At 39.1% G+C, this 25,882-nt stretch overlaps 1 pseudogene across 1 annotated transcript; it reads left to right on the top strand.

Moving 5' to 3' along the window:
• Positions 1-9,992: 9,992 nt before the first annotated feature.
• Positions 9,993-24,998, top strand: LOC148130212 (uncharacterized; annotated as a pseudogene). Its single transcript, XR_015750102.1, has 3 exons — positions 9,993-10,779; positions 23,197-23,403; positions 23,610-24,998. The product of XR_015750102.1 is annotated as an uncharacterized LOC148130212 (transcript).
• Positions 24,999-25,882: the final 884 nt, after the last annotated feature.

The raw sequence follows: 25,882 nt of genomic DNA, 5'->3' as shown, positions 1-25,882 counted from the left end.
ACTAGGAATGATCCAAGACAACTCTAATGATGGTGTACCTAACTGAGAAGAATTTCAATGGTTGCAATTTTCAGTAGGAGCAGTCAGATGGTTGATCCATCTTTCTTTCAGTTATTTTATTTATTTTAAGCATGCCTCAGCTTTAACTGTATCTTTTGAAATATCTTTTTTTATTTTGACTGTTATCTTTATTAATCAACTGGTTGAATGCTGATTTATTATAACCCCTTGCTAAATTTTATTATGAATTTTTATGTCTTTTTACTGCTTTACAATGTACCTCAATATTCATTGTTAATTGGTTTTGGGAGGCATGATAAGTTCTAAAAATGATGAGTACTAAACAAATCATGTGACTTACCACATGAACCTTTGTTTTGGATGGGAAGGATTTCCTATCTGCTCTCCACCCCACCCCCCACCCCCAGCTTTCCTATGTCAGTGATATTCCAAGCATGAGTGATTTCTTGTCTGCCCTCTGCAGCTGTCCCCTGCTTACTTTTGTAGTGACCTTCCCAGCATGGCCAACTTCCTGTGCATTCTCCATAACCTTCCCCCTCTTCCTATTGCAGCATATCAAGTATCAAACCAACAACGAGTATCGGGACAACATTTTGGTGTCCAAATGTGTTGAATACCAAATTTGATGAGTTTTGAAGCAGTCGAGTAATCAGGTACCACTATATTTTGGAGTTGCAAATTACTTTTGCTTTTGCCAGAAGTTGACAGTGATCTGCAAGGTAATGAAAATTATTAGAATTTATTTACATTTACATCAGATTTTCACTACAAGAATTTTGTATTCTACTAATTTTTAAATTTTAAATTTTTAAAATTTCCTTTAACTTCTGATGGGAATTTCCTTTTTTTCTATTTGCTTTCTATTGTGGGAAATATTATCTCAGTTTTTTCTGTGGTCATTCTGTTATATCTACTTTTCCTGTTGAGAGGAGTTGTTTGTGTTTGGTTGCAAAAGCTCAGTTACAGGAGAATTTATAAAAATAAAAACAATGCATCAACTTAATGTTAAAAGTGGTCGGAATGCAGTATTGCAGGCCAATTCTGCCGACTGCCAACAGTTCAATCCTGTTGGCAATTCAAGGTTGACTTAGCCTTCCATTCTTCCAATGTCAGTAAAATGAGAACCCAGATTGTTGGGGGCAATATGCTGACTCTGTAAACCACTTAGAGGGGGCTGTAAAGCACTATGAAGCAGCATATAAGTCTACTATTGCTATTAACAACTGGCAATCACACATGACTGTTTGCTTAACAACTGCTGCAAAAACCTGGTAAAATTGGTTTTGTCACATGACTAACCCATTTTACAACTTTTATAACATATAACCATAATAGGCAGACTCTATTATTGTTATAACCTGAGGACTATCTGTAATGCAACTACGCTAGTGGTAATTATAGACTAGCTTACTTGGGGAGATAACTATAAGGAAAACTCAGAAGAAAGTCTGAAGCAGAGGTCTTATGCATAGAAGAAGAATTTTAAAGAAAGGGCAGGGAAGATGGATGGAGAAGATGGCAAACTCCATGGCAAATGGTAACCTTTGAACAAAACAAACATCAGAACATAATGACAGCTCTTTCTAGCATGTTTCTCCAACAATACGGCATCCCCCAATAGGAAGTCCCAGCATGTTTTATAGGCATAAAATTAAATTAAGCCCCTCCCCCCAAATTAAGGCCTATATTAAACATGTGAAATGGGGGGAATGGCGGGGGGCTGCCTGTGTTGACTTTGGCGTTGGTGGGGCACTTCATATCGGGAGACCTTCTGCCACCGTTGCTTTCCCTTCTCCCCGTGCTGCCGCGGCGTTTAGAGCAAGGCCGCGGTGTTTGGCGCAGCCACACGCGACCAGCCAGGGTTCCTCCCTGCAACTGAAACCCGGTGGAGACACTCGGCTTCAGGTGCTCCTGTCGCCACCTTCCCTGGAGCGCCACCTTCCCTTCGCCTTCGTAGGCAAAGCCAATTCTTTTAAAAATGACACCCTACTACTGGTACGACAACACCTCCCCTGCCCGAGAGGGCAGCCCAACCCCATGTGGGGAGGCGAATCTCCCGGGGCCGCAGCACAGGATTAGCCCACTCCGGGAGAAGCGCCCAGCCGCCATCCCTGCCTGGCGCTGGGCAGAGCGCGAAGAGCTTTGCCTGGGGTGCCCAGCGCAGCTGACAGGCGGGCCCTCCTGCCCAGTGGATGAGCTCTCGCCAAGGCAGCGAGCGCCTCCCCGCCGGGCCTTCCGCTCATCCTGCCAGGGCCGCACTAGAGCCGTGCGGGCTGGGCAGAGCCGGGAAAGCGAGCCGCAGGTGCGTGCCCGCCTGCCAAGCGAAAGAGCCGGGCCGACCCGAGCTTGGCTTCTTTCCCAAGTCCCTCCAGCCCGAACCTGAAGAGGCCACCGGGAGAGGCTGCCTGAGGCAGTGATAGCACCCACCCATCCGCGGACAGGGAGGAGAGGTGATGGCAGTGCTGCTTCCCTGGCCGGCAGGTCCGGTGGAGAGAGCCCAAAGCTGCCCATCCTTTCCACCCCTCGCCCAGCCCATCCCCGTCCCCACGCACCTCCAAATGCGCTGGCAGCTCCAAATGCTGCAGTGGCACGGGCATCGGGCAGAGGCGCTCACCTGGCGGGGCTCAGCTCAACTTTGGTAGGATTTGGATCTGAAATAAAAACAAAGCATTTGAGGCAAATTGCCTGCCAGCAATTTAAACTTTCTCAATATACAGTATATATAGAGAGAGAGCAGGGGTGTCAAACTCAAGGCTCAGGGGATGGATCCGACCCATGGGATGCTTAGATCCGGCCCACAGGCCTGCCCTGGAAACAGCGAAGGATCAGCCTGCAGTGCCTCTGCCAGTGATAATAGAGCCTGGGGCCACCCATGCCCGGCCTTCAGCTCCATTTTCGCTGGCAGAGGGCTGTAGGAGATTGTTCTGGCTGAAAATGAAGTCTCAATGAGTGATGTTGAACTGGCCATGCCACCTGGCCATGCCCCCCAGCCCCCAAGGTCAAACACAACCGTGATGTGACCCTCAATGAAATCAAGTTTGACACCCTTGTTATAGAATATACATACAGTATATATAACATACAAACACACACACATACACATCCTGTTAATTTAATTTTTATACATTAATTATTACATTCTTACAAATGCAATAGATGTAATAAATATATATGACTAGTTTAAGCAATTTAAAGTTATACATAATAACCATGAATCCTTGATTCTCTCAGTGTCTGGTTGTTTGCTTGCAGACATTTCATTACTTGTCTAGGTTACATCATCAGAACTAGTAAATGTAGAGTTTGTTCCCTGTTCTTGACTTATAACAGTTCATTTAGTGACTGCTGCTAAGTGAATTTTGAAACAGTTGTTAAGTGAATTTTGTGTACTATCTGTATAGCATTCCCATTAAGGAAGTTTTCTAATTAAAAAAGTTAAATGAGAGAGCCAACATTTATTTATATCAAGACAAGTCCAGGGGTGGGATTCTATCGGTTCTGTCCACTTCTGTAGAACAGGTTGCTATGAAAAGCAGCAAACAGAGAGCATACATAGAACCGGTTCTATGTCTGCTGTTGTTTTGGCCTGCCTGCCTGCCTGGGCTCTTACCTGACCTTACCAACACAGTGTGGTTAAAAAAGCAGGAAAAAGTGCTTTTTCAACCGCTGCGCACTTGCACGCAGCACTGCTCAGCTGTCCAGGCAGCTCAGCAGTTCGTAAGTTGCACTCGCACGACTCATGTGACACGCACGCGCATGCACACGTGACGCAAAGCAACAGAACCGGTAGTTATACCGATCAGATCCCATCCCTGGACAAGTCCATTTTTCCACACTTGATTTGTTTCCCATACTCAGAGCATTTGTGTTTAGAAAACAAAGGTAATTTTCTGTCTCTGTAAAGGTACATAAGATTGTATTGTTATATTAGTAATAGAAATAACTTTAGAAAATTGGAAACAATGTATGATTAAAATGAGGGATAAAATAGTTAGTGTAATTTAGTGAAATGTTTGTTAATAAAATAAGTGAAATAAAATAAATGAGAAAATTGAATTAGGAAGGAACGGGAACATTTTAATTAGTTAATGTTTTATAAAATATAAGTGAAGAGGGGGGGAATTAATTATGGAAAGCTTATAATTGTTCCCATAGAAGTATGATATTTAATTGAAAAGTAATGTTAAAGAAGTTAAGACTTTAATGAATATTAATATTAGTGATAGAATTGAATTGGAATGGAATGTGTTGTTTAAATTACATACATTTATATTTTTTTCTTTTTTTAAGAATATAGTGTGTATTTTAAGAATGTACCAAGCAGAATCCAAATGGAAGTTATGTTTTATTTTGAATGTTATAATTTTAGGGTATATATTGAAGCTAAATAAGAGTTAAATGGATAAACTTAAAAGATATAAAGGCGTCATACTCCAATCAGTAACTACAGGAGAAATTTTGTTTAATGAGAAAAGATAATAGATAATTGAAACAGGACAGACAAAAAATATAAATACAATGATTTGAATTGAGATGAGATAATAAAAATAAAATTGAGAAAATTAAAAGAGGGGAGAAGCTATGCAGAAAATGTAAAATAGTAATAAGATATGGAATAGAATATAAAAATGAGCATGAACCTGAATTTGTGTCTGTACGAAGAAATGCAATCCGGGATTACGCTACTTTCAAAAAAGATGTTTTATTTGTATTTTTTTTCTCTTTGTGAAAACTCAAAAAAAAAATTACAAAAAAAAGAAAAGAAAACAAAGGTAATTTTCCTTCCCTCACACTTATATCCAAGAAAGTCAAGACATGGCAGTTTCTTTCTTAGTTTTTGCAGGCTAAGGTCATGTTTGACTAACAATTGCCCCAAACCTTCTTCAGGGCCATCATTACACACTTCTATAGCTAATGCTATTCCTTATTTTGTGTTGTTGATTAGTTTAGTAGGCCCAATTAATTGACTCTCACTTACTTCTTTTAGGTACAACAAGGGATAATTGTCAGTGGGCTTGATACGTTTTGAAATCTGCCGCATCCCGAATCAATACTTTTGTCTAATAGAATATATCACAAGCTTATGAGACCAGTTGGTGCAAGTTTCTTCCTTGGAATATTAAATTAATAGTGTTAATTGTCAGTGTTTATTATATTTTATATCTTCTTGTTTTAGGCTCTCAGGTTAGTCAAGTATTTATTATTTCTTAGAGGGAATATGTGTTAGACTGCGGAAATTACAGTTGTCTCACTATTGTCTATTGCTGGCAAAATTTGTGCCTGCACTTTCTTGAACAAACTTACCATTGTCTTGGAAAGGAATCTGCCAGAGACACAGTGTGGCTTTCAGCCAGAACAAAGTACATGTAGTCCTATATATACAATCAATCACTCAATGACCTTTCAAAGTTATCACAAACCCCTCAAAAGTTACTTACAATCTGTTTTTGAAGTTATGATGGTCACATGATTGCATTTTGGGTACTTGGCAACTGGCTGATTTTTATGTTTTTTTTGCAGCATTCCATAATCACACAAACACAATTTGCAACATTTTTTGCCAGTTTCTGCTGCTTAGTTCTAGTTCCCAGCAAGGAACACCTATTGGGGGAAACTTATTTGCTTAATGGCTGCAGTGTTCATTTAATGATTGGTAGTCCTTAAGTCATAAGTCAAGGACTATTAATACAGCAGATATTGTATTTATCGTGAGGTAAATCCAGGAGAAGTAAATTGAGCAGAACAAGCCTCTTTACTCTGTTTTTATTGACATAGCTAAGGCATTTGACAATGTAAAGAGGGAGGCTCTCTGGATGATTCTGACTCATTATGGGTGCTTGAAGAAATTCATGAAGTTGATTCAGCTACTTTACCATGGAATGACAGACAGTTCTTTACAATGATGACCATGGTCCAGATCTGATATTGTAATCAATACATAGCACTGGACTTTGTGAATAGTGCATCAAGTAGTTACAAATCTGTATAACTGAAAATTGTTTCTTAACAATTTATGGCAATCCACAAGAAAACCTTAATAGAATGAAGATATATTATCTATAGCATTCCTCTAACCTAAAAGGCTAAAAGCCTGTTTTAAAAATTAGATAATTTTAATTTGGGATGTTATATAAACATTTGTACCATTTTTATATTTTCAAACAAAAATATAAATGAGGATGGATTATTTGAGTAACCGTCTCTTCCCAATCACATCGCCCTGTCCCATCTAGTCTAGCAGGAAGGATATGTGGTTCCCATCCATGAAAGAATGCATCTGACCGGATGGAGGTAAAGAGTCTTTTCTTCCATGATACCCGCCCTTGGGAACATCATACTCCCTGAGATCAGATTGGCAATTTTGCTGACCTTCTGAAAGGGTGTGAAAACATGAATTCGGCATCTAGCCTGGGGATCTAGTTGTGGTGGTATAGAATTCACTAAATGTCTGTTTTATTGATTGTGCTCTCCCAAGATTACTTTTCTATTTCTTATAAATTTTTAAAAATTGTTTTAATGTTTTTAAATTATTCTTATGGTTATTTTTTTATTATTTTGTTGTACTATGTTTTTAACTTTGTATGCCATTCAGAGAGACGTATCTGAGATGGGAACTATATAAATTTACCAAATAAAAAGCTGACAGACTGACTGCTTAATTGCATGTTCTAGAACCTGTAAATTATCAAATTCAAGTTGACAACCTAATTATTAGATGCCTTCATTTTATTTTGCTCCTTTAGTTTCCATTCATCATAGTTCTCTATGCAACTTTTTTCAAGGAACTCTGGATCTGTACACTGGATTGTACAGACTGGATTGGAACTCTGGATTGTACGAAACAGTGAATATCATACTAGAAAGCATAGAATAACAGAGTTAGAAGGGATCTTGGAGGTCATCTAGTAGTCCAACCCCTGCTCGAGAAGGAGAATCTATTCCAAACATTAGCCTCTACCTAGGATCAAATGAGGGGTAGCATTTAATCTCCTGAATTTATCCTTCGAATTGTTTGATTTTTAAAATCTTTTTCGGGGATAAAACAGTGACATTCCATTAAAGCAAGTAAACAGTAATTGGAACTTTCTCAGAGAGTGCTAGGCAGAACGGAAGAGATCTCAGAGAAAGAAATATGAGGAGAGAGAGCACAAAGTAAAGGGGGAGGGGAGGAAAATGAATCCATCAAAGTTTATTAAAAGAAAGTAACTTGGATAGCATAGTAAACTATATTTCTGTAAATGAGGACAAATTACTATTGATGTTTTCTGAGCAGAGACAACTTACAATAATTTTTCATCCAATATTATTGGTAAATAAACTTTTTAGTCTTTTTAATCAATTGGCTCTCTGAGCAAATGAGAAAGAGAATATAGTAGTCCAATCCCACACAAGATACTATACTATCAGAATAAGAGAGAAGATAACCTCATATATGAACTTGTAAAGGTTTTCATTTTCTGGTGATACTAACAAGATTTTAATCATATTTATTGCAAAACAAACTTAAAATAAATTATTTCATTTCTGATCATATAAATCCAATTGTTCCATTCTTTCCAGCAGGGTTTCTTAGGCATAAAGACATTTCCCCTTTGTGCCTAACAATACAGGAACCACTTTGGAACACTTTCGCTTAAAAAGGAAACTGTGCCCTGGAGCACACATGGAGGAACATATACCACCTGGAATTGCTCTTCAAGTCAGATTTGTCTTTCCCTGGGATTGTTTTGCAATTGCAGAGAGCAGGAAATGAAGCAATTGTTTGAAAGAAGTACTAGGTAAGTATCTTTGCATACTCCAAACACCTCTTCCTTTGAATTCAAAACATGCAGCCTGCTCACAGTAGTGCAAATTTGCCCTTGCAGGGTCTTTATTTCATCTTTTCCCTAGTCCATAAGTGAGACAGATTTTTACAGTAAGCTAATTTCCAGGATAAAATTGTTTGTTTATGCATGTATATATGCATGTATATATTTATATCCCACCTTTATTATTATTTTTACAAATAATTCAAGGCAGTGGACATTTCCACTCATTTTCATTTTCCTATTTTCCTCACAACAACAATCCTGTAAGGTGAGTTGAGTTGAAAGAGTGATTGGCCCAAAGTCACCCAACTGGTTTCATGGCTAAGGCAGAATTAGAACTCATTGTCTCCGACTTTATAGCCTGGTGTCTTAACCACTACATCAAACAGGCTTTCAAAAAAACAGATGTATATATCAGTTTGTAGTAACTCTCTCAGTTACTACATACCAGTAGTAGCAACTGTGAGAAGAATCTAGGTGTCTTAATGGACCACTACTTAAGTATGAGCCAGCAATGTGCTGCAGCTGCCAAAAAAGTCAATGACGTCCTAGATTGCATCGACAGAAGGCTAGCATCAAAATCACAAATTATACGCTGTTTTATACTGCGGTAGTGAGGCCACACTTGGAATACTGTGTCTAATTCTGGTCACCGCGATACAAAGATCCCGTGACCCTAAAAAGAGTGTCAAGAAAAGCAACAAAGATAGTAAGAGGTCTGAAGGCTAAACCGATTCTCACCTAGTCGGGCATTCATCTTACCATCAAACATGAAACAGGAACAAATGTTTATTGAATTACGGTAATATGTTCAAATCAGTATTTGAAATAGTTCTAGAAATTGTATAATACTGTATTCCTTTGTAATGTGAATTTAATATGGAAATATTAGTTTTTAACAGGTCAAGCCTAAAGGTTATACACAGAAGTCCAAATTGTGTTGGCTGCAAATTGGCAAGGGAGCACAAAGTCAGAGACATTTATTTTGCTTTTCACTTCCTGGTTATTAATTTCCTTTATGATGTAATTATGTCGACTTGATCTCCATGAAACCAGTTCCCTAGACCAAGATCAAGGAAATGGATTGTGAAACTTTTACATACTGAGCCCCCCCCTCCCCCCCCAATTTCTTTTGTGAAGAAAAGTGGCAAGACCTCAAAATGCCACACTGGATACTGGCAAAGAAGTAAAACTCAATGTCATATTTATTTCTCTGAAATTGGACTTTGTCTCCCATCTCAGTATGGTACCTCACCTTATGCTGGATAAGTATGATGTGAACCTATCACTTGTGAATAAATAAACTAGTTTTCATGATATAATTACCTTAGCACTATATATTATGCAATTTACTGTATTTTCAAACAGAATTATGTGCCAGTACCCAAGTCCAACTATTGCTTTTATATTGACAGTAATGTGGCCTTTTATATCCAACGTTCATTTCTTGTTTTGTACACACATTTCTGATGCCTACTGTAATAAAACCTTTGGTTTGCACATGGGCATTCTGATTTTCTGAATACTGGAAAATCTCACCTAGCTAGGATTAATCTCATTTCTAAGTTATGGGAGGAGTTGTGCAGTCAGTGTGCTGTTCACACATGTTTACAGCAGATTACATTTTACAACTGTGGTTTTTTTTCTGTTGTACGTTTTTTTGATTTTCCTGTTAGCATAGCACGTTTCTATTGTGAATACGTTTGAGACAAAAGAAGGCTGTTCCCCTGCCCCCCTAGCTGTCTCACACTGAATCTGCATTTGCAGAAGAGCTGGCACCCCTCCCCCACACTCTGGTTCTACAGCAGCTGCTCTCACTGAAAACCAATATCTGAGAGGCCCCTTTTCTCCCTAAACCAGTTCTAGCAGGAAAGCTGGAGAGAAGAAAAACCCAGACTGGATTTCAAGTTGGAGCCCCTGCAGCTTCTTTTACTGAAGGCAAGATCTCCAGTTCATGTAACAAAGTAGTCCACATCTTCCGTTTAGCTCTGCTGCTAATGGCATTTACTGTGGGCTCCTGCCGCATATTTTAACAAGGGGACTGTAGCTCTTGGTGTTCTGTGAGCAATCCAGTCCAGAGATTCCAGTCAGCCCTGGTGCGGCAGATCCTCAGCCTAAACAACAGTTGATGTCTCATTCCAGCTCAGAAACCAGTCTCAGCCGGCTTAAACCGGCTTTGGCTGGATGGATTGGCAAACGTGTTCTGAGCTCTCTCTTTTTTTCCTTCCATGAATTTCGATTGCCCCACCCATACAGAAGCAGCACAGAGAAAAAGCTTATTTCTATTTTTATGTTGGGATTCAGTGCTGGCCTTGAATTATTTCTACTACACCCTATAGTAGGAGGGGATGCCAAATCCTTCTCAGTTCCCCAACACCAATTATATTTTTGTGACACAGAAAAATTGCCTATTTTTTCCCTCCAAAATCTATACAAAAGAAAGGTGTGGGTATGCTTCCTTTTCACAGTGCCCAACCATTTTGGGAATGTCTTCTATTGATGAAAAGAGACTGACCTTTTCTTAAATACAAGCAGTTGCTGTTGTGCCAGGGCCACTTTAGTTGTCTTACAGGGAAAAAAATGAAAATATCCCATACATTACGCATACCCTCGTTGTGGACAATAATACTGCATTGTGTTGCCATTTCTCAGCTTCCACTTCAGCTTGGTAATGAAGAGATTTACTAAAGGTTTTGGAAAGATTTCCCTATATACTGTGGTGACCATGTTGCCCAGAAAAAGCAAACATTGCCTGTCTTCCCTGTAAACAACCCCCAGTGGAAAGGATACAGTGCCCTCTCTTCACCGAAGAGGGAAAATTGGTGTTCATAGCAAAATACCCTAATAAGGCGGACTACAGCATCTGCTTTTCTCCCTGATGACAGCAAAAAGAAGTCTATCCAAGGACACCTCATTCCTATTCAGTAAGATAAAACATCTCGCTATAGCTGTAAGTAAAATGAATGTTAAATTCTGACCTTGCTTCAAGGTACTATAGAGTTGGGTACATTAGATACACTATTTATTATTATTGAGATAACAATCTCGGTTTCATTGAAATGTAGATTTCTTTTATAATAAAGGTCATAGCTGAGGCTGAAGGAAGCTAAAAATAACAGCCACGGGAGGTTTCCTCTATTTGATGCCCATAGGAGCAGGCATACTCAGTATTAATCTATCAGAGGAATAGAAAGGTGTTCAGATTAGCCACTCCAGAACTCTTTTAACACTTTACTCCCATCTGATGGCCACCCAGAGTTTTGCTGGTAGCTGTAAATGACGATAGGGGAAAATTGGCCTTCTAACCACAAGTTATTCAACAGTTTTGACAATAATTCTGAAATATTGAGATGGAATAAACAAATTCAAATTAGCAACATTTGTTGTTACTGTTACTACCCAAGCTACGACTGACATGCCCTCCCAAGATAAAAGGTAGGACACAAGAAATTTATTTCTGTATAAATTTATCTGCTTCACCACCCTTTCAAACAATTTATGCTTGCAGCACCCCTCTGAGGTAGGAATAGGATATTACATGACAGTATTTAAGGAATACTTTATGAGATAGTACTGAAAGGGGAATGCTAATAAAATACAGTACTGAGATACAATATACACAATATAATTTGCATCATACATTAATTGCATCAGGTAATTAGTTTAAATTTAAATCCTCTTCCTCCTAAAGAGAAAATGGGCAAAATATAGAAGCATTTTAGTGTGAATGAAGTCTATGATAATTCTATAATGGAGTTCAAGTTACTTGGATATGCTCAGAAGTATAGGCGCAAATATGATAGTTTTTCCATTTGACAGTATGAAGAAACAACATTAAGCATGTAATTTACCTACGTGAAATGAATATCAGAAGTCTGGAGATTAAAAAAACACTATTGGATGTTGTAGTATCTGGAAAGAATAGAAAATTGGCATTGTTAGGAATTTTTAAAAAATAGAAAATTAATTTTTCATAGGGGTGAGGGAAGAGAAATACAAATCTAGGAAACCCAAACAATTGTTTATGATTAGTTTCGAAAAAGCTTTTCTGTCTTGTTCCTAGTTTTAATTCTTAATTTATATGCCAGTTTCTAGCAAATGTATAGATTTCATCAAACAAAAATATTTGTGTGTTTTAATTAAATTGTAGATGGTATATGTAGATGTTGTACATTGATTATTTTTATGGCCTCAGGAAACTTTTTTACAAATATAAATACAGATATAAAATTTACCTGGCTATCATGTGATAGACTTTGAAACAAGAAAAAGTCTGGCAAATCCTTAGAAAATTAGAAGCTTAACCTAATTCCAAAACAGTGCTTGGTTTAGTGCAAAAGGAAATTATATCTCTTTGTAACTTGAAACTATGATGCATGGATGGCTTCATTTAAGAGAATAGTTTTCTAAAACAAAATAACTTCTCTTTCTTGTTTCTGATTAATGTTATTTTTAAAAAAATCCCTTTGTAGAATGTGGCTTTCTTAATCTTGGGTTCTGTACAAATGGCCTGGGAAGCTTGATGGTTCTGCACAGTATCTTAGCTATTCATGTACAGTACTTGATTGACCCATCCCAGTCGTCCAAGCAGATTAGGCATGCTGTAGGTCCTGTCAGCCCAATTATTCCGGCTGGTGGGGTCGAGCCTTCTCTGCTTTGTTCTTTTCCTTTGGAATATCTTACTGTCCAATGTGAGATTGCCCCCAACCTTCCTATTCTTTCATAGGTAAAAGACCTGGCTCTGCCAGTTGGCCTGGGCTGGGCCCCAATGGTGGAACAGCATAGTGCAAGTTGTTGATGAGTAACAATGAATCCCACCTCCCCCATTCCACCTCCACCCTCCCCGCTTGTCCTTAGATTTTAATCTTTGGTTTTTGATTTATTTATGTTTTAATGTAGATATATTTTACGACTATAACCTGCCCAGAGTTTCCTTTGGTAATATGGGCAGCTAATAATTTTTATAAATAAATAAAATATATTAACCCTTTATGCAAATAATTTGTTTTCTCATTTTTATTATTCTCCCATTTTATTTATTTTTTGTATTTATTTATTATATTTTATGTGGCTTATATTTTAAGGTTTGTAATTTAGTACTTTCTGTCCATGTATTATGCATCCTCCTCTCTCAGCCCCTTTACTGCAGGATAAGTAAGTCTAATACAGTGATGGCTAACCTTTCCATCCTCATTTGCCAAAGTGCACGTGCTCACATGCATGCACACACATGTGTGCCAGCACCCATAAGGCAATGCACGTGGGGCCTCTCATGCCCCCTGCGCATGCATTCCTGATGCCCACATGTGCCACATGTTTCTGTGCATGCGCATGCCCCCCCCCCCCGCACATGTATGGCAGCTACCCAACGATCAGCTGGTGGGAAGGCGACGCGTGCGCCTGCACAGTGGACCTGCTGTGGGGCAATGGCTTGCATGGTGGTGGAGATGGCTCTGTGTGCCACTTCTGGCACATGTGCAATAGATTCGGCATCATGGGTCTAATACATCTACCAGATACTGATTGTGACTTTTGCTCAAAATATGTATCTTTTCGTTTGACTGATCCCCTCAGTTGTGCCCTATGTAAGGGGAGAATACTTAAGCAGCAGCAGTTACAATTCCTATCTGACAAGAATCACATAGCCAATTTTAATGCTCTGTGTCAGAGCCAGGCAGTTCTTGTCACCTTGTTCCAGTGCCTGTATGTCTGCGTAGGAGGTATATATATTGTTGCTAAAACTCAGGTGGCCAATACTGAAAGCATTTATTTTAGTAGTAAAAAGAAACAAGAAATTCAGCAATTACAGAAAGTTAACATTTATGTATCATGTTTGGTCCTCAAAACAATTCACATATAATTTCAGCAATCTTTCAATTGTTTAAGGTAGATTAATAGAATTATTTCTGTACTGAAAGTGGGGAGTGAGATCTGAGTTTGTGTTAATTTGAACTATAGAACCAAGAGCTCCTAATTTAGCTATTTTGTGATGCCAGAGCCTTCTCTATTTTTCTTTGTCAAATTCAGTATTTTATATATCAGTTTGATAATTGATTCTTTGTATTTGCAGTTTCTACTGAAGTTTTCTGAAAAATGACAATTTGCGCTTATCACATCTTTTGGCAATCAAATTGACATATTCTTGAAAATGTTCATGGGTGTCCCTTGATTGGATTAAGCTATTATTTGTTTTTATATACATTTTAGGGGTTTTCTATAAGTAATAAATGAATATTCTTGGAAGTGTATGGACTTTTGCCCATTTAAATGTATTTGAGTTTGCTATTTATGAATTGTATCAATGTAAAATGAGATATGTAAAATACTTTAAAATAGATGCAAATATTACTTCCAGATTATTTTAATGGAAAAATAAGTCAAAGTTAAGTCAGGATGAAACTATTATCATGTGTTAATTTCAACTATGAGACATGGGAAGGGTGCCAAAAATAGTGAGATGAATAGATCTACTGCTTTTTAGAGAAAGAAAAGATTTATAGATAAAACAGGAGGAAAACTGACTAGGATTTGGGATCATCCAATTCAGGAAAATTCTGATTTCAGGAATAATAGTGTACATATTGTTATTAAATAATTCCCATTTATCAAACTGTTTCATTCCTGATGCAGAATAGAGAAGGGATCACTTGGTGTCCTACTTTCCACCTCTACTCTGTTGATGTTATGTCCACAAAAGGTCAGAGTTGGAATAACCAAAGACTCCCATTCTGTTTGGGCTGAGCATTTTATTTAGCTGCAGTATTATTTTCATTGGCTCTAGAAAGTTTTACGATTTGTGGACTTTGATATAGAAAATGGAAATTTTTGCTGAATGTTCATGCCTCTATTTCTCTGCTTTTGGTGGCCTTTTGTCCCATTTTGTCAGTTAACTATTTTGATGTTTGCTGATCAAGCTACCATATATTTTTCCTCAAAGAAAATTTGATTATTTCTATGGAGAAGCACAAACACAGCTACTTATTTTAAAAACATGTATCACAAAATGTGCAGATAAACTTATATGAATTATGGATTAATATGTCATAATTGTATGCAAAGCTTGTGGATACATGAAGAAAAAAGAATTATATTAAATTTAAAAACCCAGTTAGGAATAAAGCAAAGCCATCAGGTAAGAACAAAAGGCTGCACAGGTTTTTGACTTAAAAATAAACACATGCAGGGCTGCTCACTTGAATAAACTATAACCCTAGATGAGTTGCAATATTTACATACTTGTACCAATCAGCTTTGTTGCCACTTGCACCTGGATCTACTTGGAAAGCTCAAAAGGAAACAGCAAAGAATAATAACAATGGAAGATGTATTATAAAGAGCTGGAGGAAGAATTGTTAATATGAGTGAAAACAACAACAAATGAAATTTATAGAGGCAATACAACAAATATGGGAAGAAACATATATCACTTTAATACACTGCTCAAAAAAATAAAGGGAACACTTAAACAACACAATATAACTGCAAGTCAATCACATTACTGTGAAATCAAACTGTTCACTTAGGTAGCAACACTAATTGACAATCAATTTCACATGCTGTTGTGCAAATGGAATAGACAACAGGTGGAAAGCATAGGCAATTAGCAAGACATCCCCAATAAAGGAGTGGTTCTGCAGGTGGTGACCACAGATCACTTCTCAGTTCCTATGCTTTCTGGCTGATGGTTTGGTCACTTTTGAATGCTGGCGGTGCTTTCACTCTAGTGGTAGCATGAGATGGAGTCTACAACCCACAGAAGTGGCTCAGGTAGTGCAGCTCATCCAGGATGGCACTTCAATGCGAGCTGTGGCAAGAAGGTTTGCTGTGTCTGTCAGCGTAGTGTCCAGAGCATGGAGGCGCTACCAAGAGACAGGCCAGTACATCAGGAGACGTGGAGGAGGCCGTAGGAGGGCAACAACCCAGCATCAGGACCGCTACCTCCGCCTTTGTGCAAGGAGGGACAGGAGGAGCACTGCCAGAGCCCTGCAAAATGACCTCCACTGGGCCACAAATGTGCATGTGGCTGCTCAAATGGTCAGAAACAGACTCCATGAGGGTGGTATGAGGGCCCGACATCAAAAGGTGGGGGTTGTGCTTTCAGCCCAACACCATGCAGGACGTTTGGCATTTGCCAGAGAACACCAAGATTGGCAAATTCACCACTGGCGCCCTGTGCTCTTCACAGATGAAAGCAGGTTCACACTGAGCACATGAGACAGACGTGACAAGGTCTGGAGACGCCGTGGAGAATGTTCTGCTGCCTGCAACATCCTCCAGCATGACCGGTTTGACAGTGGGTCAGTAATGGTGTGGGGTGGCATTTCTTTAGGGAGCTGCACAGCCCTCCATGTGCTTGCCAGAGGTAGCCTGACTGCCATTAGGTACCGAGATGAGATCCTCAGACCCCTTGTGAGACCATATGCTGGTGCGGTTGGCCCTGGGTTTCTCCTAATGCACGACAATGCTAGACCTCATGTGGCTGGAGTGTGTCAGCAGTTCCTGCAAGACGAAGGCATTGATGCTATGGACTAGCACGCCTGTTCTTCAGACCTGAATCCAATTGAGTACATCTGGGACATCATATCTCACTCCATCCACCAATGCCATGTTGCACCACAGACTGTCCAGGAGTTGGGGGATGCTTTAGTCCAGGTGTGGGAGGAGATCCCTCAGGAGACCATCTGCCACCTCATCAAGAGCATGCCCAGGCATTGTAGGGAGGTCATACAGGCACGTGGAGGCCACACACACTACTGAGCCTCATTTTGACTTGTTTTAAGGACATGACATCAAAGTTGGATCAGCCTGTAGTATTTTTTTCCACTTTAATTTTGAGTGTAACTCCAAATCCAAGCCTCCATGGGTTGCTAAATTTGATTTCCATTGATAACTTTTGTGTGATTTTGTTGTCAGCACATTCAACTATGTAATGAACAAAGTATTTAATAAGAATATTTCATTCATTCATATCTAGGATGTCTTATTTTTGTGTTCCCTTTATTTTTTTGAGCAGTGTACATACAGAAGGAAACGATGCAGAAAAGAAAACCATAGTAATACCCTTTCCTTTATTGAAATTTTTTATATTACAATGCTAGTTAAACATTTAAAGAAATGTGTACCCAAATATAATGCGTATAGATTAAACAGGTTACATTCCTAAGAGGAGTATAAACAATAGCACAATTATAATAAATACAAAACAGACTATATTACTGTAATAACAAGGAATTTATGTTTTTGATAAATAATTTATTTTTTAGATAAAAAGCCTTTGATAATTTGTAATGGCCATTTCTATTTGCACTATTGAATAAATAAATCCTGGTGAAGAATTCAAAAGCTTGGGTCAAAAGCATATATCAATGGTGTTATGGAAAATGGGATAATTTCTGAAAAGAGTTCAATAAAATTACCAGACAAAAATGTAATGCCTCATTACTATTTGTGATTGATTTAGAAGCATAAGCTAATAAGTTTTGAAAAGAGAAATATCAGGCATCAAAATTTAAGCAGAGAAATATAAATTAAAAAGTTATGTGGATATTGTAGCACTGTTATACAACCACAAAGTGCGGTAGGACAGCTGATAAAAACAATTATAGCTTGAATTTTTAAGAGACAAAATTAACATATAAAAACCAAATAATGAGATATTTATTTCGAAAGGAAGAAGATAGCTTTGAGTAAAAAGAATCAGGTTACTAGACAACAAAAGATCTAGTGAAATGTTTGGGACTGAACCTCACATTTCATAATTACATCAGTTTGTGGGGAGAAAAGTTTAAAAAGAGCTTAAAAGGTAGACAGATCCAAAACTGTTGAGGATTAATAGTGAACATTAAAATAAATATATTATCTGAAATTATTATTTACTTCAAATGGTACCAATTGCAATCCCAGAAAAATACCTTGCAAAATTGGCAAAGAAAAGTCAATATATTTATTTGGAATGAAAAAAAAAACACCTCATTGCTTTTCTGAATTTTAAATTATATTATGTTGCAAGTTATTTGTGGTAGAAAACAGAGTGGTTAAAATCTGAATGGCAATAGCGATAATATTGGAAGGAGCTGGTCTTGTTAATGGATTTTAAAGAAGATTAAAATTTGAAACGAGATTAGAGATAAAGTTTAATAAAACATGGAATTCTATAAAAATAAGTCCAACAAACTTGTAGCTTCATTTTCAAACGTCTTTTATCTTAAAAAGCAATTATTGCAGCAAAAGTATAATTACATATGTGGATATCAGTGGTGGGATTCAAATAATTTAACAACCAGTTTGCTTAGGATCAAGTTGGCCATCGTGGGAGACGTGGCCCATCCCCATCCTCCATCTCTGCCACACATGCAGGACGAGCTTCCTGTGACGACCAACCTGACCCTGAGTGAACTGGTTGTTAAATTATTCCCCCCCACTGTCAAAGTGGATCAATTGTGTCCTTTTAACACAAAGGAAAAAGATACTAAGATGATGCACTACCATGTGAAGGAGGAATAAAAAAGGGGGGGAAACCAAAATGGCAACCATGAGAGAGACTGAAACAGATAAGGAAGGCGCAGGTGAGAAAGGGAAGGTAGTGACTAAAGAAAAAAAAAAGTAATGTGCTTCATTGGGGGAGGCCCGATTATTGGAGTTTCTTTAAAAAGTGGGGGAGGGAATCATCAGTTGGCATTGCAGCAGGACGGATATGGGATAGCGGAGCTCCGCGAAACACAGCCAATACCTGCGTACCAGGAGACCCTACAGGTTCAAAGTCACCCTAGAGGGGTGGTGAAGAAAGGAGGGACACTTTGTAGATCGCGAGGAAACAGCAATTTTCTCGCTTGATCCAAAGAAACCCTCCCGATCAGCAGCAGAGATGATGGCCATTTTGGCAAGACCAAAGCTGTCACAACTGGGACAAGAAGATTATGAACTGGAGCGGTTTGAGGACAGAAGATTGGAACTAGGTGAGACAACTTTCAACTTCTATATTAGAGATTTAAACCCAAATAAAAGAGTTCTTAAAAAAAGACTCCAAAACACTAGGAAAGTGGCGATTTAACACATGGAGAAAGATTACAGATCCAAAAGTGAAACAAACTTTTAATGGAAAACTGAAGCTTTAAAATATAGAAGACCCGGACTGGAAGTTGTAGTAGTGTGAAAACTGACTTAATTTGCAGATAACAATGTCTGATTACTGGAAGAAATTGTATAACCCTAGAAAAACCCCAGCAATTGATAATAAAAGATGAACGAAAAACTCAGAAAACACAGGAGAAATCAGAAGAAGCTGAGGAAAGAATAGAGGAGATAAATTAAAAATGATACTAAGTAGATAAAGATATGGAAGAGATAGTAATAAATCTTAAAATGAAACATAGATTATTCTTTAAGAGCTCAAAATATAGAAGAGAATAAAGAGTAAGATCTCATGAAAGTGATGAAAGAATTACAGATGGGTGCTCTAGAGATCCAACAACAAGAGATAGGTGTTGAGGCAGATGAAATACTTAGATTAAATAAGTGTGATGTAATGAGATACAAGATCCCAAAGGAGAAACATGAAAGATTTATCAAAAAGTCAATAAGAGTTCTAAGAAGGGAAAGAGATGATGGATAGATATAGAATACGTCTTAATATGGTGGCTACTGTATTAAGAGTTAGAAAAAAAGAGGTAAATATAAAATAAAAAATTTCCCACAGGGCAGCTCCATCTGCTTCAAGTAGCAAACAGGGAAAGCAGCCAGCTAAGAAGACCTCTAGGGCAGAGGAGAAGGATGCTTCCAGGTTCCAGAAGGCCATAGAGAAGCATATTGCCAAGGTGCAAAAGGCCTCTAGGACAAGATCTCCAGAAAAAAAAAACTTCTTCTGCTTCACATCACAGCGAAATTGACATGCAGGATTAGGACCTTCCTCCAGAACCATAGCCCAAACTTGGTCACCTGATGCAGTTGGAAGCGAGACCTCTCATCCATTGGCTGAGGGAAGTCATTATGGTGATCCTCATGGGGGATTCAGAGCAGTTCCTTGGCAAGAATGAGAATGCAGTAGGCCTGGAGTGGAGGCCACTTTTATGCCCGCTGGTCTTAGACCTGCTGAGTCTCCTGAACCAGATGTCCTGGTTAATTTACTGCTCCTGATTGATAGGGCTATCAGGAAAGGTATCTCTGAAGGTATCCATAGGTTTGCCCGACATTCTTCAGTGGCATCTGAGGCTTCTGTGAGACCTTCCTGGGATCAAGAGGCTCTACTGTCAGAAAGAAATGTGTGTCTCCTTCTGCATCGGCCTATGCTCCATCTGGGGCTGCTGTGCATTCCTTGATTGGCGAACCAGACAAGATAGAGTCTGATATGTCTGAGAATGAGGGCGTTTTCCCTGAGATCCCAGTGTTCACAGGTTGTTTCAAGCATACATTATCCACCCCTTTGCTATTCAAAGCCAGGAACATGGCCAATATGAAGGATGTGGATGACAAGGAGGCTGTTGCTCAGCCTCCCAAGGAGTCAGATGTTCTCTTTGATGAACCTACAGTGAGGAAGGAGGTGGTCCCATCCCCTAGGCTTTTTCTGAAGGTTGTTCAGAAGCAGCTGGAGTCTCCTGCTATAGGGCCCAATCCCTTGTCTTCGGACCACAGGTTTTTCAACGTTGGTCCAGAGCTGTCCAAGAGTCTTCAAGTGCCCATGGTGGATGCACCTGTTGCAGCTTTGGCATCCACCTCCTCAGCTCCTTCTGATCTGGAAGACGTCCTTAAGGATGAGGAAAAGCGGATTGAACAGTCTCCCCAGAGATTGCACCAAGCGGCTGCCTGGGTGGTCAAGGCATCAGCAGCAGCCTTGTTCTTCATCAGAATGTCACTAAAATGGTTGAAGCAACTATGAGAGAGAATTCCTGCAGCAGACATCTGTACCCATCAGGATCTCAATAACATTGTAGCGGCAACTGAATTCACAACAGATGCCACTCTTCATGGGGCCAGGTTTGCCAGCAAAGCTATTGCTTTTTCTGTGGCAACCAGACGCATGTGTTGGTTGCATAATTGGCAGACTGATGGAAGCGGAAGCTAGCATCGACCCCTGTGCGAGGAGACAAGCTTTTTTGGGAAGCTTTAGAACAGTTCCTGGTCGAAATCAAGGATAAAAAGGTGCTTCCATTGCTGTACAAGAGGGCAGAGAATCGACCTGGCCCTTACTTCAAATCCTCATTTACCTGGAAAAATCCTCATTTACCTCATTTAATTATTACTCATTTACTGACATTTAATTATTACTCATTTACTGACATTTAATTATTACTCATTTACGGAAGGCTGAGTCAACCATGAGCTGGTGAAACAAGAACTGCCAAAATGCTGGCAGCCAGTGATCAGCAGAAGTAGCCTGCAGTACTGCATTCTAACCACTACGCCACAGTGGCTCTTGCATGTTACTCATATAAACCAAGAGAAAAGTAGCCTCACTGGAGAGAGTCACTCCTTTTTCCCAGTCCAGGGCATACCACAGTCTTTTGGATATGAAAGCTAAGTTTCATGTAGTCAGGTTTCTCATCATAGACTCCGTTTATCAGATGCTATAGGGCAGAGGCCCCCAACCTTTGCGGCTTGGTGGCCTGGCAGAAGGGGAGAGGGGAACTAGGCCAAAGGAGTGGCAAGCTGGCGTGCCTGAGCGGCCAGAGCTTAACTTGCATGGGCGGTGGGCCAGCGTACATGCACTTGCACATGCACACATAGCTTGACTTGTAGAAGTTGAGCTGCACGTGTGTGTGCACATGTATCACTATGCCACTTGCATAAATTGAGCTGCACAAGTGTGCGCACCTGCCTGCTACTCAAGGGGCCCAGTTCCCAATAGGTCACAGTGTGGTAGTGGCCCATGGCCTGGGAGTTCGGGACATCTGCTATAGGGCACTCTGTGATGTCATATCAAAAATAGGAGCATGCTAATCTTTCCCCCCACATTTCCCATTTTTAATTCTCTTGCCAGCAGTTAATTTCCTGTAGCTTATATAGTTTGTGCTGTTTACCAATGGTCAGGGGTACATTTAAGGGCAGATTTGCAGCAATTTTTTATGTCTGTCAGACCTTATTAAGCCTCACTACCCCACTATCCCACAGACAACTTGGATAGAACAGTATTGGCCAATTTATAGCACTGTTATTTATAGCCCTGTTATAAGATAGATGAGGAGGGTACTGAATGCTCTAGAACAGTCTTCCCTAATGTGATCTGATACACTGAGATTTTCAACCCCAGAAACCAGCAGATTAGGCATGCAGGTGATAGTCTTGTAAAATATTATCATCTGTGAAGGGTGTTTGTGTGACAAAAGGTGTTATGATATTAAAACACAATCTGCCATGTATGTATTGACATCTTATATCACAATAAACATATGGGTAGGGCTTGCGTTATGATGTCACAATGCATACTCAACATTTTGGCATCATAGCTAGTAACAAGTATTTAAGAACCAGGTTCTATACTGCTGAAATGGGCACATTGTAATCCAATATATACGGAGCAAATCAAGTTGGGAAATACTGCTCTAATGTGTGAAATGCAAAAATGTTACTTTTAGCTTTAAAATACTGTGATGTTTGGATTGCTGAATAAGCCTATGAATTTCCAGCAGATAACTAAATTTTGAGCACACACAAAAAGCAAAATACGCTAAGTATTGTATAAATGCTGCACACTATAATGTTGCATAAATTTCTGTTAAAATATTTTTCAAATAAAGTAAATGTGAGGAACAATTCATTATTTTTGATGAAGTGATAAATTGATAAATCAAATATAGAACCAAAATATGAAGCAATGATTACTGTAGCTGACTTTCTTGAACAACTTTATGCCAATGCTACCACCTGCTGGACAGTTGTTAGTACTAACATTTTACAAATGTTTCTTCTATATGAAGAAAGATTTTAAATTTTTAAGAGAATAAGAACTTTTCCATTTGCCATCTCCCAATGTTCTAGAATCACCAGATCCCAGTGAGATGCCAAGTGCCTATTAGCTAGCTCATTCATTTCTGGTTTGATTGGAGTGCATTCATGGAATACAAATTGAAAAGATTCTCCTTTTCAGATATTTTCCTATTAGTAAAAAAGTCTACCTATTATCCTTGAGGGAGATGGGTGGTCTAAACCAGGGCTGTCAAACTCATGGCCCACCGGCTGGATGTGTCATCTGCTGGCCATGCCCATGTCCAGTTTAGCGAAGAAGAAAAAAGTCTTGATATGTCATGTGATGCTGCCGTGACGATATGAATTTGACTATCCAGTAGTATCCCTAGCATAAAAGTACAGTTGCCTTAAACCAACATTTTATCTAATTGCTGAGTAAGAGAATAGTGAATTGCAATTTTTGATTTAGGTGGCATCAAAAGATAGCTTGCATCCAGCAGATGCATTTTTCTACATGTGTGTGGACAATTTATCAAGACGAGCAAAAAAGTACTCCATGAAAGTACCTGTTAAAATGTGCGAGGCCTACAAAGCATACTTTGGCATGCCCGTTGGAGATCAAGATAATCTCTGGCACTTCATTTCACATGTGAACATTGCAAGAAAACTCTTGAAGGTAAGGTGAACAATTGTTGCTAGATGAAATTTTAGTGATTTATTACAGTTTAAAATAGCTGCAATTAAAATTTTCACTATTTTCAAAATTCACAGAAAATACAGACTACACTATATATTGAAAACCTTGTCGTTATATCTTGCACAATATTAGGTAATGTATGAAATATCATTTTTGAAATTTATATAATTCTGCTATGTTTACAGGCTGGTACATGGAAGAAAAGAGAGCCATGAAGTTTGTAATCCCAAGAATTTGGCAGAAAACAATTGACCACTCAAGCAACTGCTACTTCTGCATCTTGGACTCTTCCAAATGTCAAACTGGCAAGAGTGCGCCTCATGTATCCAGACATTCCTTCATCTATTGCCCTGGTACCATGCTGCCCTAAGCTCCCCGTTCCATTCCTCTGGAAAGGGATCAGCCATCTTCAGGAGGGAGAAGCAAGTCAAACAGCAAAGAAGACATTGCAGATACAGATTACAATTTCATAGATGCGGAGGAGAGAAAACCATACTTCCCCAACCAGAAAGACCTCAATGTTCTGATCAGAGACCTTGGTCTTACCAAGTCTCTTGCTGAGCTTCTGACCTCTAGGCTCAAGGAGTGGGATTTGTTAGATGAAAGTGTGAAAGTTGTAGAGAAAGCATCACCAAAGTTTTTCCAACTTTTTCAGTCAGCAAGATGGGCTTCTGCAACAATGTGGCCTGTCTATTTGAAGCTCTAGGAATCACCTGTAGCCCCAAGTGAATAGCGCCTATTCATAGACAATTTATCCAGCACCCTCAGAGTTGTGCTACTTCATAACGGGAACAAGTATTGTCTCTGCCTATGGCTCACTTTGTGCACTTCAAAGAGGACTACGCCAGTGTCAAGATGTTGAATATGAGCGCCTTGAAGTATGATGACTATGACATTGGAGACTTCAAAATGGTGTCATTCCTGATGTGCCTCTAAGATGGTTTCATGAAGTTTCCTTGTTTTCTTTGTCTCTAGGACAGCGAGGACACTAAGTGTCAGCCCCGAAGCTGTTCTGGCTGTGGGTTTTTCTTCTTCTTTCCTTTTCTGTAGTTTTCTAATAGGGGTTCTTCCACGTGGCTTCGGGCTTGTCAAAGCTTGGAGCGGGGGGGGGGGGGGTTTGTAACTAAAACTAGTTCATTCCTTGGTCAAGGACATTCCAACTACTGGCTGGCTGGAGGTGGAGGAAGGAGTTGCCAGGTAACCAGTCAGTGCCCGGATTGGACAATGTCATTTATTGTTTGGGGGAAAAGTGAAACTGTCGATTTTATTGAGGTGGAAAGCCTGGGAAAATTCAGAGTTGGCTTTCCACCAGTTAATGCCAAGATGGTGTTTCCTAATTAAAAACTGTTCTTTGATAATCTGTCTTGTTCTCTTTTGAAATGGGGTCATTACTAGGAAAGCTGACGTTAAGCGTCACAGAAGGGACTGGCCACGATGGACAAATTCTCTCTAGAAAAGAATAACATAAAGTGGGACCTTTTGGAAGAAGCTGATGCCACCACTACACATCAAGTTAGGCCTCATCAAACAATTTGTCACAGCTCTCGACAAGGACTTGGCACCTAAGAGGTCTGTAGGGGGTGTGCATAAGCGCACCAACGTGCCTACCGTCTCTGTCCTATTGTTTGTTTTATTTTTCTTATATGTATCCATGTATTCATAACTATGTTTTTACTTATACCTATTATCTTGTAAGCAATTGACAAACCAAATAAAAATTAAAAAAAAATACTTCCAAGATCCCTTTCCACAGTTGTCAGAGGCAAAGGTTAAAGCTGGTATCTTCATCAGAACACAAATAAAGATCATAAGAGTGTGACGAATTCTCCAAGAAACTGAAGAGGATGAAGAAATTGGCTTGGAAAAATTTTGTTGCAGTGGTTCATGGTTTCTAGGCAATCAAAAGACTGAAAACTATGAGCATCCGGTTCAGGCTCTTATAAAGAATTATGCCAAAATGGGATGCAGAATGTCCCTCAAAGTCCATATTCTTGATGGTCATCTTGACAAATTCAAGGAGAACATGGGTGCTTACTCAGAGGAGCAAGGTGAGCGTTTTCACCAGGATATACTATACTTTAATTGTCATTACCACGAACAGTATAACGAAATGGGGGAACTATGTTTGGGGGCTTCTTCAAGAAAGCAATTTGCAAGATAGCTGCAAATCTAGAAAATCTGATTTCTGAAACCTTTTGAGTGGGATTGACTGTCTTTGTGTATTTGCCATGAAGTATATTTTATTATTTCTCTTAACTGTTTAATTTTTTTAAAAAATGCCTGTTTTGTCTCTGTAAATGTGACATTTTTGTAGGTTGTGGGCACAAAATCAAAGTTTGTGATAGATATAGCCATTTTTTGCATAGGCTTTAGACATAAGCAGTTGAAATATAACACTTAGAAGCCAGGAACAAAAATTATGTTATATAGTTGAAGCCCTGGAACCTATTCTAAAGCT

Source organism: Notechis scutatus, chromosome 6, assembly GCF_049901735.1.
Source record: "Notechis scutatus isolate UNSWTSFEM ecotype Mainland chromosome 6, rNotScu1.2, whole genome shotgun sequence".
NCBI classification, from domain to species: Eukaryota; Metazoa; Chordata; class Lepidosauria; order Squamata; family Elapidae; genus Notechis; species Notechis scutatus.
Note: the sequence above shows the minus strand (reverse complement) of the source record. Positions and strands in the feature narration are given on the sequence as shown.